Below are 12,930 nucleotides of genomic sequence, written 5' to 3' on the forward strand. Positions count from 1 at the left end.
TAATTATTTAATCTTACTCCCAGTTAACCAAATCATGAAGATTGTGATATTCTGTGCGTGGGCACGTGGAATGCCATTTTCGGGTACCGATGGTTTATGGAAAAAAGGTAGATAAACATGTCTTGTAAATGGATTGTATTATTGCCTCTCATTTTTTTTCTTTATCAGACAAGATATCTTATTTTCTGTAAAAACATCATGTCATTCAGATAATTATATTTCACTACGATGTTCTTTGGCCTTCAGTGTCTTGCAACAAAGTTTCCATAAGTTCAATGGTTCATAAACAAAGCAAAATCTCCTTTGCTTATTCATTCACATCAAGATATATCCCTGTATATTCCTCCCGTGGTAACGCACGGGCACGTACCTAGTACGAGACAATTTTTAATCTATTCATCAAATGTCAAGATAGTACAAAGGACATCAGAAATAAGAATTACATCCAGGTTTGTAGACCACCTAGCGACGACTACAAACACTGAAGCGAGCCGAAGGCACACTGCCATCGTCGCCATTCCCACATCGGGACCGGACAAACATTATTGAAGTATATAGTCGGGAAGTCGTCGTGCTAAGACCTCATAGGACTAGGGCACCAGAACAACAATCGCCGCCGACTGTAGTATACAATCGGGAGCAACTTGGTGAATGTCGCACCAGCACCTGCTCACGCAATCGCACCTGCTCAAAGCAGCCCGTCCTCCGTCTCTGGCATGCTCGGCGGGGCTTCGTCTTTGGCTGAGGTCGACGCCCTCCCGGTAACTACTTGTCACATCGGCCCTCTTCAACACACACACACACACACACACACACACACACACACACACACACACACACACACACACACACACACACACACAATCTTCCGTTTCCGTTTCCTTTCGGATGTCTGACATCGTAGACATGTCTTTGCAGGCCAACGAAACCCCGTGCACCATACCGTACACCATCATCAGCCAGAAGGTGGACGCGGTAAAGACGACGATAGTGAAGCCGAGGGAACGCTCGTTCCGCAACCGGCCGATGCCCAATGGCCTCTTCAAGGTTTTCGTGGCCAGTGTCAAAGGGGCCACAAGAATTTGGTTCCTCCGGTACCACTATGGGAGTATGACGATGAGACCCTGCCGCGGCTTGGCGATTGCAAGAGTTGGGTCCTGTTGTGGCCGAAGGGTCTCCTGCGTCTGGAGGCGGCCACCAATGAGAACACCTCAGCAAGGTATTAACACCACCCCACCTACCCAATTGGCGGCACCTGTCATCCCGAGTGATAGCGGACGACGGGAGGAAGAGGCTCTACTAGTGGTTGACGACGTCGCCGACGTCGAAGAAGCAATGAATGATGTCATGGACGAGGATGATGACCCTCTGCGATTTCTCAATACTGGCGGCTATGACAAAGGAGAATTGATAGCTCAAAAGTACGACTCAGGAGTTGAGCGTGGTGAGTTGATGCTTGAATTGTTGGATGAGGAACGTTTTAAGGCTGATTGTGAGAAGTCTCTCTTCATGCAATCCTCTCATGACACGCCTCCAGATGCCGCCTCAACCCAGGATCAACAACGTGAGGGTCGTGCAATGCTGTAACCGACAACACCGGGGGTGGTGGTCAGGCACGGTATGTTAGTCTCAGTTCCGGTACCCTAGAAGCATAGGAAGAAATCGAGGAAAGGCCCTACTGGCGCCCAAGTTGCTTCCATCAGCCAGCCGCCTCTGTAGCCTCGGGTTGCAGACCGTATACCTATCAAAGGCGCGGCGAAATTCTATGTCCCCGGTGATCCGATCCTACCTAAGAAAGCGCTAGAGGGCATAGATGACGATCCAAGGAGACTTCATGACGATGTGCTGTCGAGAGAGAGAAAAGCCTTCTCGTCTCGAAAAATCCAGGATACCCGCTCTACATGGTTAACGTGCCGCAACAAATGTTGTACGTCCAGACATTCCCCGCGGATAAATTATTCCTTCAATTTGGTTACCTCTTCAATATGTTTCACATGACAAAGCTAGATTTTACGTTACGTCCGCCTTTATGCCTTGTACATGAACTACATCATCAAGAGTGAGCGAATATCTTATATCTTATATCTCAGTCTGCGCAGAGCACCATAAATATGCGAGGAACTACATCACCGACTTCATGACCGCCAATAAGGATAAGGAGTCTATTCTCCCGCCTTATCATCCCATGTAAGTCATCCGCGTATATCCTCTGTGACACATACATACTTTCTTAAATTTTAGTCATTCCTTTGCATGCGTGGAGGCTAATTTTAGGTGTACTGTGCGCCGTTCTCATCATTCTTTACCCCCAATTCTCCCACGCTCTTTACTTGGACTCGTTGAAGAACATAAAGAAAAAGGATTACACACACATCAAGAGTGTTCTCGACAGTGCTATCTTAAGCTACGGCCAACGGGGTGGAGAGATCACGGTCAAGAAGACAAAGAACTGCGCGTCTTGCTTCGGCCATAAGACCGACTTCTGCTGCATCAGCAACTGAATGTTAGTCTCAGTGATGGATTCTACGCCATCAACCACATTCCGGAGTACAGAAGGGATCAACAGAAACTTCACATGTCACTGAAATTCGGCGACGCCGATATTCTGCAATGGGCCAAGAAACTAGGAAATGTACCGGATCATCAACTCTGAGGGGAGTTGTATCACATCCAGCGTGAACTTGCCCAAGTCATCATGAAGGAGGTCATCAAAAAAACAGGGATGTTCTACGAAGAAGGGCAAATGTCGCGGGAAGACGTCCGAACACGCGTAGCTGCTCAACGTCTCAACCTGAAGCCTTTCACGCAGCTTGGATCATTCCTCCCTAATTTGGAAGAATGGCACAACATGTTGGAGTGATTGACGATGACAATGTGTCTGTTTAATCACTACTTTCTCTATGACGAAACTTTGAACTTATGCACGACGAAACTTTGTGATGTAATTAAACTGACCTCCTCAATTAGCATAGTTCACTCTAGTAAATTAGTTTGGATATGATGAACTTTGTTATTTATGTTTATGATATGTTGCTTCTACTTTTGCTGACTACGTCTCTTTGTGTTGCTCAACTATAGATTATGTTGCATATTATTGATGAATTCATCATGTGCCGATGCAGGTATATAGATTATAGATGGCGAAGAAGTGCTAAGTCGTGTATGTAGGGAAGGTTCTAGGAGTGTACGACGAGTGGCTAGGGTGTGAGACCCAAGTGTCGGAGTTCTCGGGCGGCAACCAGAGAGATTTCGATAGTAGACTCGAAGCAGAAGCTAGTTACTTGTGGTTCAGGCTTGCGCGAGAGAGGGATCGGTACCGACGCCTCAAGTACTACATTATCGCACTCTTGCTCATAGTGATCGCTCTTCTCTTCTGTATCATAGTTTAGATATAGATGATGAAACATGTGTATGTGATGACCATGGAGTTGCTCGTATTCGAGACATGTTGCATAACTTGTATCGCTATATTGAGATGATGATGAGAGACATCATTTGTGTTGGACAATGTGATGATATGATGAGACTATTATGTGTATAATATGATGAGAATATTGTTTGTTTATGATATGATTAGACTGCTATAGAAAATCTGTACAAATACATCGCAAATACGTAGCAGAAAAACAATTATGTGTAACGCTGGTTAACAAGAAGTAGTAGCGCCAGTAGGTTAGGAGCGCAGGGTGGAGTCCCGCGCTACAGCTATATAGCAGTAGCACTGGGCAGACCAACACTACTACTACAAGTTAGCTGTAGCGACGTAGTAGTAACGCGGCCACCGGTGCTACTGGTAGGCAAAAGCCCAACGCTACTGCTAGGGTTTTCCCTAGTAGTGGCAGCGGCACGGTGGAGCCGGCGTCGACGACTACGACAGAGGGGTGGAGGCAGGTGGCGACGATGGGTTGAGGCGAAGAGGCCAGTGGGGTGCACCACGTGGATTTTATTGTGGGGGAGAGGAAGTGGCCAGTGTAGAGCAGAAAATATACGAGACTAAGTCAAGTGTGTTATATCATGAAACTCGGCTTACATGCTTGGTATTTTCTTCAAAAAGGTTTTTCCTTTAAAAGAAAAGGCTTATGTAAGCCGAATATGCCGTTAGAGGACACCTGACCTATAGAGACCGTTGTTGTGTTAATTGCAGTGGGATTGACCACATGACAGAATATACCGAGTTTTTTTGTAAGTGGTGTGTGTTTGATGATATACTTGTCTTACTAGTAAGCTTGCACGTGCAACGTACGTCTCGACTGAAAACATGTTATACAATGAAACATACTATTTCTATGTTATAATATCATTTCAAAAATAAAATTTCTAAATCCCGAGTCATAATGACGTGTTGATTGTTTCATGAATCAACATGCCCCTTGCCCAATAGGGTGACGCCGGGCATTAGCCAGGCGATCACGTTCGGCGATCGGCCCCCTTCTCGAGTTGTACGATCGAGACGTTTGCACCCCTGGATTTGCCCTAATACCCTGGCTTCTATACTCCCTCAGCACCACTTGCTACACCACTCCCTAGCAAACATCGGTCCCCGTATCACTGCTCGTAGCACCCTGTTCCGCATCATCGCCATAGCCGACGCCAGCCGCCCCGCAACACCGCTTCCAGCATTTGAGTGCCACTTCGCCCGACTCACAACAGATGTCTTCGACTCGCTCACCTCCCTCACAGAACGGCATCGCTTCGCTCGCAGCAAATCATCAGGCTGCGTCGATATCATATCTTTATCACCAAAATAAGACATGAATCATGCTACTCATTACCTACAGGTCCTGACCAATGTAGTTCAATGGCCAGCCCTTCCCCCTGCGGTTGTACCAAGCGACGGCCCATACATACCCGTCGACCGACAATGCGGATGCCCGAGCCACTGCAGCAAGAATAACACTTATTACGTGGAGATCCTTACCAATATAGTTCACTTGACAACATTTAGTGTTCATTCTTCCCCTGACCAATGGAGGTATAATTAATTTTTTCAATCTATCCATTTTAAATAGCAGAAGAATACTCATGAATGTAATCAACTGAACTAAGAATTTGCTAATATGTCTAGCAGCACACATCTCTCCTCCTCGTTCCTCCTCAGCACAATTGCATTCCATAGTATGGTTATACATATCCTCAAACATGTAGGAACAAATATTTGTCTTTCTCACGTGCATGAAGAAATACTTACATTTACATGCTAGAAAACTAATTGGATGAGAAGTACATATGTCGCTCATTGTTGTCATTGTATAAAAACAGTACAAAAGTGGGACTATAAATTCACCAATCCTTGTTGTCTCTCTTTATTTACAAAGCATTTAACCTCTGCCTCACACAACGTATATATGTCTCAGCATGCGGCATGTACCTTTTGCCAATGTCAACATACTCAAATACGACTTCTTCACCAAGTTCCAATGTAACAGGCTGTCAAGAAAAAATATGCAATACCAAAGGTGAGAATGGCAGTCTATTGCCAATATATTCTACTGTAATAATTAGTCTAAAGTAGAAAAGACGCATAATATGTGATAAATTAGTAGAAACTATAATCCTTTTACCAGTTTCATAGCTCCAAATTAATGCAACCTGATAGTTTACCCATCCCTTCACCTGGTGACCTCTTGGACTTAAGTAGAGATGATTTCTGAAACAAAAAGTGAGATGTTTAATCTGGACCTCACCCAAACACACTTCTGTACTTTGTCTTGCAAAATATGTATTCAAATAGCTTGCATAGAAAATGGTGTCAAGAAAGAGACAACTTAATCAAATGGCCTTGCTGCATATAATCGATAACCTTCAAGCTAATTGGAAGTCCATATTTCTTTTATCAAAAATCATAATAAAGTTCTTTATTTCTGAAGGCCAAATACACTCCCTGAACTCAGAATCTGCATGGAGTTCCAGTAGAAGGCAAAAGCACGAAAGCTGCCTCTAAAAGACTCCCACTTGAAGGGTCAATAAGAAAGGAATTCCTCTTGCATCATAACAAAGAACCTGCTAGGCAGGATGCAGAACCTGAATGGCTTTTTACATCTGCATAACACACTGCAGTTTACGAGAAACCGCAAAAAAAATTATATCACCCAAGTGAGGCATGAGCTAGTGCGCCTTTGCAACCGAAAATGACAGATGCGCCGACCCAGATCACGAATCAAAGCACATCAACCAGCCTAAAAGATAGAACGGAGAATTCAACAACACGAGGGAGAGGAGTTTATCCCATTCACTACATATTGATTACCTTGATTCACCTCACATGGAGCCTGCTTGGATTTTTTATCAATCACCCTTGTGGCCTTGTCGACATGGCACATAAAAGATCGTTAGAAACTACATGACAGAGACGTAGGAAGGTGAGTAGCTACTCTTCTACTGACTCATAAGAAGGTGTAGGAGCGCGTGGAGCTTATTGGTGGAAGTTCTCAGAAGAGTAGGAAGATGCTTTTGCGGCATCAAGCTTGTGAGTAGCTACTCTTCTACTGGAAATCCCACACACTACCCTGAATCCATGACATGGTAGCCGGATCACCTTCTGTTTCAGCGGATATGGGATATGATTGGAATAAATACTCACAAGAGCGACCAAAATTAGACGATGGGATTCCATGGTGTTACCTGGGAGAACGGGAGGGTGTCCACGTGCAAGGACTCCTGCTCCTCCTGCAGCAATCGTCTGTCCTTCTCTATTTCTCCCGTCCGATCCCTGTAACATAGATGCAGATCTCCCTTCTCAGAAATTCCATTACATGTTAGTCGAAAGCAATTCCTAGTTTCCACAAGCCAAAGTATATAACGATATATGAATATATGTAAATAAAAGTATTGCTAATGTCATAGTTTGTCATACTTCAAAAACATCCTATCATGTCAAATGGCCACAAATAATTATGTAAACATCTTATCATGTCAAATCATTGGTGACCATCCTCCTTGTGATGCATTTAAAAAAAATGGAACTTCCTATCTGTACTTACATTACGGATAACATACAACAAAATATAATTGAAATTCAATAGACTTCTATCAGATGACATGATTGTGAAGATCAGTGCAGATTTCAAAGCCCACTTTCTAACATATATTGGTATGTGATACTTGTAATCATATATAAGCAACAGTGCGATGTTACCAAGCCCAGTTTCTAACATCTACTGGTATGTGACGTGAGGGGAGGAGGACATATATTTGGACATATATGATTCTGTCAGAAAAAAATGCACACACAAAAACAGTACTTGCTCAATTTTTCCTCCGTACAAGCATGGTTGGTTCTCAACTGAACATGGTAAAACTGACTTGGAAGTAGTGGAAAAATAAAATGCACTTATTAGGCATGTAGAAATCTGACTTGGAAATCTTCAGTTGGTTACCTCTCGAATCATATTTCCTTCTACAAAAGCCAATTCTCTGTTGAAGTTGGTAAATCTGACTTGGAAATCTTCAATTGCTGTGTTTAAGTTGCTTATTTCTCGAATCTTATTTCCTTATATAAAAGCTAACTCTACATCTGCGTAGTAAAATATAAATTTTCACCTGCAAAGAGATCAGGTCAAAGGATTTTGGTTCTGCGGACTACCAAAGTTATGTATTAGTACTAACTTCGATCAGCATAAAATAGCATCCTATTGAGGATAATAGGAAACAAAAGATGATTTGTGAATACAACTACTTGTATGCGTACAACAATAGTGGATGCTTTACAATAACCATGGAACTGAAAGGTACAAGGGTAAATGCAATATCATATGTAGGTATAAACTGGGACTGAGTGCAGTCCATGTGATAAAAGAACCTGAGACAAAAGTTTGGCGCAATAAACCAGATGAAACATTAGCTAAGCTGCAACTGAAAAATAAATACAGCTCTAGCTTTCTAACATCCCTTCTTTATTTTGCTCATACCGGGCATTTTCCCTTTGCCTTTTTGGTGCTTCTTTATCTATAGGATAAATAAAAATTACTGTTGGCACAATATGAGTGAGATGTGAGTAGCAGTTGCTTATCATTACCCAAGGAGCGGCTGCAGTTTAAGGCTTTAAGTTGTGTCCGTGACACGCCTACGTGAGGAGACTCGACACCGGAATCATACCAGGTGATATTGAGAAGTGTGGTAGATGGAGTCATTCCTCGATAAATAATTCCTAGCTAGATGACACCTTAGCACACAAACAATTTAGAAACAAAAGCACCTGGAGCTTGAAGCTGGATTGGTTCCCTGCTTTGTTGACTGTTGTAGTGTCGACAGAAGCATAAAATAAATTTAGCAATCAAGGAAAGTGGGCAGTGGCACAAAGCCTGGTACCAATCTCTTTTGACCTTCTCCTGAATCCCTAAGCTGTATCAAGCCAATGTAGATTGGAGAATCAGGACTTCAGGAGTACAGGAGCATCCGGCTGGGGAGGCGGCGACCCGCGGCGGGGGCGGGCTCCGCGGCTGGGGGGCGGCGACCCGCGGCAGGGGCGGGCTCCCGCGGCTGGGGGGGCGGCGACCCGCAGCAGGGGCGGGCTCCCGCGGCTAGGGAGGTGGCGACCCGCGGCGGGGGCGGGCTCCCGGCGACCTGCGGCGGGGGCGGGCTCCCGGCTTCCCGTAGAGGCTTCCCGTGGCTCCGGCGACGCGACGCAGCGGTGACGGGCTGCGGCGAAGGGCGCGGCTGCGGGAGGCGAACGGCGCGGGAGGAGGAGGAGGTCGTGCGGGAGGAGAATGAGGAGGTCGTGCGGGCGGTTTTCTTTTTTTTTACTGCGGGGCAGATTAGCGATCGATCGATTGTGGCTTATTGTGTGGTTGGTAGCGTTAAACACAGAATGACTAAGGGCCATTAGATTTTGATGATGAATGGATGTGATTGTTTGGATCTGCCCCTCTCTTCTTTTTGTAGTGATAGTAGACTGGGGGCTCGCAGTTGCCGTGTGGTTTCAGAGCGTACTCGGCTCGCAGTTGCTGGTTGCAGTTGCTGTGTGTATTTTGGAAGGTTCTCGGTTTACACTAGGTTAAGGGGAGTACCAAAGAAGAAAAAATCTCGGCTTATGCAAAAACACTAGGCAACATGTGTTTTTTCCGAGTGAGTAGTACCATGCATGCATAGGTGCCGGAAAAATATGTGATGAAGAGAGAAAAGTGAGAGAAATGCAAAAAAAAAGGAAAGGTCAAAGTTTTACTAGAAGCCAACTGGAGTTTGCTCGTTGCATGCAATTGCAAACAAAATCCCTTAGCGATATGCACTGCGCTAGCAATCCGGATACGAACTGAAGATGGGAAGCACTATTAATTTTATTTTTTTGCGAGAGGGAAGCACTATTAATTAAGGATGATTAGATCGATGTTTGCGTGGCGAAGCCGTTCGTTTGACAGAGAGAGATCCATTGGATTAGATCGATCGTTTGCATGGATGGAGACTCGCGTGCGTTTCCGAGAGCTGAATCTCAGCTTGCGGTCGTTCTACGCTTACGATACAAGGAGAGAAGTACGTATATATAATACACCTTACGGACCGTATATACACTAGATGCGTACGCTAGCAATCCGTATACGAACTGAAGACGCTCCTGAGTCCGAAGCACTCTAGTGGTGTATTGATCAAGGAAGGCACGTACATCTACGGACCTAGTGTCGCGATCCATCCATATATACCTACCTAGCTAGGGTTGCACACCTACGGACCCTCCATAGCTAGTTCCTTCCGATCAAGGCGACGAGAAGTACGTCCGCTAGCTAGCTCTGATCAAGGGAAGGCGATTCAATATGTCCGGCCATGACGAGCTCTTTCCCGTCGGCTCCACCTTCAGTCCCCAGGATCACGAGCTCATCAACCAGTTCCTCCGCCAGAGGATCTCCGGAGCAGACCGCGGCCGCTTCAGCAGCTTCATCCACGAAGACGACGTCTACTCCGCGCCACCCGGAGACCTCATCGAGAACCGTGCCCACGCGCCTGGCTCCGACAAGGACGACGGGAAAGGAGGCGTGTGGTACTTCTTCTCACCGGTCCGTCGTCACAAGACCAAAGGTGGCCGCAGCGGAAGGCGACAGCGCGTCGTCGACCACGACGAGGGTTACAACTGGCACTCAGAGAAGAGCGAGCCCGTGCTAGACACTCAAGGTAAACGGGTCGGCCTCATCGACCATCTTTCCTTTGGGATCAAGAGGCCTGGAGCAGCTAGAACCAGGGTTGGGTGGTGCATGAAGGAGTACGGCCTCGACCACGACGACGAACAAGACGGTGCGGCCGGACTGGTGCTATGCAAGATCTACGTCTCACCCCACAAGAGGGAGATTACCTACGCGTCGGTAATCAACGCCCCCGGTTCCAAGAGGAAGAGGAAGGCGGCCGCCGAGGTCCAACATCCAGAGGCTCCACGTCCCAAAACCCCACGCCGCCAAGAAATGACCATCCAAGAAGAAGAAGAAGCTGGCGGGACGCTTCGGGAGTTCGAGCGTTCGTTCATGTCCGACCAAGACGAGACGTTGCCCCCTGGAGTTGTGGACGACGGCAGCGTGGATCTAGGCGGGTTTTTCACCAACATGCTTCCAGAATTAGGACTGACGCTCCAGGGAAATACTAAGGCGGCCGAGCATGGCAGCGACTGTACATTGGAGGAGTCCTTGGCCGGCAAACATGGCGACGTCCACCAAGGCGTTGAGACGGTGGAGGAGGATGACGGCAGCTTCCAATGCACATGGGAGGAGCTGTTCGGCGACGACATGGAAGTGGCATGCCCTGCCCCGCCGACGTCGTCGTTGCACGTGGGGACCGAGTGTGCGTGTGTGTGACGGAAAGTGCGGAACTTGCATCCGAGTGTGCGTGTATGTCTTGTTGATTGCACATTGTTGATGAACAAGCCATCCATATGTGCAGCAGATTAAGTAATTGATATTCTTTTATCATATATTCATATTAGACTACGTAGTGATTAGTGATACAATTCCTCTGTTCCTAAGCGTGAAATAAATACTTGACAAATCAAAAACAAAATCTTGTCTGATGAGATCGGTGCATGTACTTTGCTGCAAGAACACCTAGCTCTAAAGCATTATGTTCATCGAAAAGTGTAAGCATTCCTTTTTCGTGTGTGTGAACAGGCCTAATCCCAGCCATTTCCATTAGTCATCATAAAGGATATACATCTGCCCAGCATACAAAGGTATCCCGGAAATGAGAACGGGAAGAAATGGGTTTAAAGCACTAACAAGAAACCCACCGTGCATTGACGGCGTCCACGCATGCACTATGGTGCAAAAACCTGATGGTACCTAAGCACTAGCCTAACAAGTTCAAAAGAGCCAACATCTAGCAATTCATTAGCAAAAGAACGCAAACTAACAATATATGACCGCTAAAACGCCCATGAAGGCAACAATGGAAGTTCGATGTAGCAGTGTAAACATCTTGAGCAGCAGCACAAATCATAGGTCACGATAGAAGTTTTTTTTAGAGGAAAAGGGCTCAAAGCCCCGGTTCCATTTGCATTGCCAAACGAAACCACACAAAGACCCTCATCCTGTTTACAAGTACGCGGGGAATAAAACAGCACACGCGCTGCTCCAGCAAAAGCATAGACCGTGCCCACAGGCAACAGTCACTACCTCAAAGTAAAATTTAAGACAGTCTCGACAGGAGCTACAACCATCAGGCGAGGAGATCAAACGATATGTCACGATAGAAGTTAATAACATTGTCAAGCATCGCCACCCAATGTTTCAAAGGCCTCAACTTTTCCATCTTTCTTAGACTCGCCCATCTTTCTTTGTGAGATATATGTTCCATCCATCATCTTAGCTTTATCTTTCCGAACCCTAGCCTGCAACCTGAACCCTTCCTCTCCGGTCTCCCGAGAATATCGACCCGTCCTCCCTAGAACTTGAACTGGCGAGGGAGACCATGGCAAGGAAGGCCAGCAAGGTCCGAGTGGTGGACCGGTGGTGTCGTGGCAGCATCACGTGCTAGTGCCATTCGAAAACTCGTATCAAGCAGCCTAGTGTAGTGCTAATCGGACTGTTTTTTTTTTCTTACAACAACCACAAAACTTATATCTACCTTGTACTCTCATTAAGAATAATGAATAATCTCTTGCTTGAAATAAAAACTACATCATGTATTTAGCCAAATTATCTTTAAGCTACTTCAGGAAACCATTAAGCTACCCATGTACTACAAAACTAATAAACTTAATATTTATCATCAAAAAAGAAAAAAAAAATTAGCAAAAGTTTAAGCTCTAATGACCATTTAGGGTGGAATCGAACATTGCATAAAAATTAGTTTATCTTTTTTGTTCCGCGGTTGATTATTTAAGGTTTGACAATACACTCCTTGTACCGACGAAATTTGACCGAGTACCTTTGGCCTCCCAGGAGCCCTTCGAAGGATTGGAAGGTGCAAAAAGAATTCATGGGTTTTCTTTGGCATTAAGACGCATCATTAAGCCCCGGCATTACGGGAGTATTTGTTGCTGCGAAATTAGCAACACTATAGTAATAATCAGTAAAGTCTTCAATCGTGACCCCCCCCCCCCCTATTGCATTGATGAAGGAAATGTTATGCTTGCAAGGTTTCCTGATACTTGGAATTCTCTACATATGCGTGTCCTCAGATCTAGATCCACAAAATGTCGCTGGCCATCTTCACCACCTTTTTGTTTTGCACCTAACTCACTATGCTTTCATGTGGTCAATCCTCTGATACTGTAAAAAATACGAGGCACAAGAGCACACTGCACGATCGACCCGTACGCTCAAGAAACTTTGGCAGCTGACTAGAATCTGTCATATACGCAAATTGGGAAAGAGATAGCACCAACACTTGAATAGAAAATGCTTGCTCTATTCCGGATGGACGGACACAGCCGGTTACTATGGTGGAATCATTTTGGCTGCCAAAATTTGTTAAGATCGATTGAGCCGGCTCTTGGGGTTGCTTTGTGTTTCATTGACA

The 12,930-nt window shown here is 45.5% G+C and overlaps 1 long non-coding RNA gene and 1 pseudogene across 2 annotated transcripts; one reads left to right on the forward strand and one right to left on the reverse strand.

The window, feature by feature from the left end:
• Nucleotides 1-5,561: 5,561 nt before the first annotated feature.
• Nucleotides 5,562-7,959, reverse strand: LOC123117738 (uncharacterized). Of its 2 annotated transcripts, none has more exons than XR_006457495.1 (3): nucleotides 7,377-7,959; nucleotides 6,622-6,709; nucleotides 5,562-5,647 (listed from the first exon to the last, which is right to left on the reverse strand). It is a non-coding gene; the product is annotated as an uncharacterized lncRNA (long non-coding RNA). The 2 variants fall into 2 exon arrangements; XR_006457496.1 differs by lacking the exon at nucleotides 5,562-5,647 and adding an exon at nucleotides 6,401-6,535.
• A 1,713-nt stretch (nucleotides 7,960-9,672) lies between these two features.
• Nucleotides 9,673-10,834, forward strand: LOC123117739 (uncharacterized; annotated as a pseudogene).
• The last annotated feature ends 2,096 nt before the right edge of the window (nucleotides 10,835-12,930 follow it).

The sequence above is a fragment of the Triticum aestivum genome, chromosome 5B (genome assembly GCF_018294505.1).
Source record: "Triticum aestivum cultivar Chinese Spring chromosome 5B, IWGSC CS RefSeq v2.1, whole genome shotgun sequence".
Classification (NCBI taxonomy): Eukaryota; Viridiplantae; Streptophyta; class Magnoliopsida; order Poales; family Poaceae; genus Triticum; species Triticum aestivum.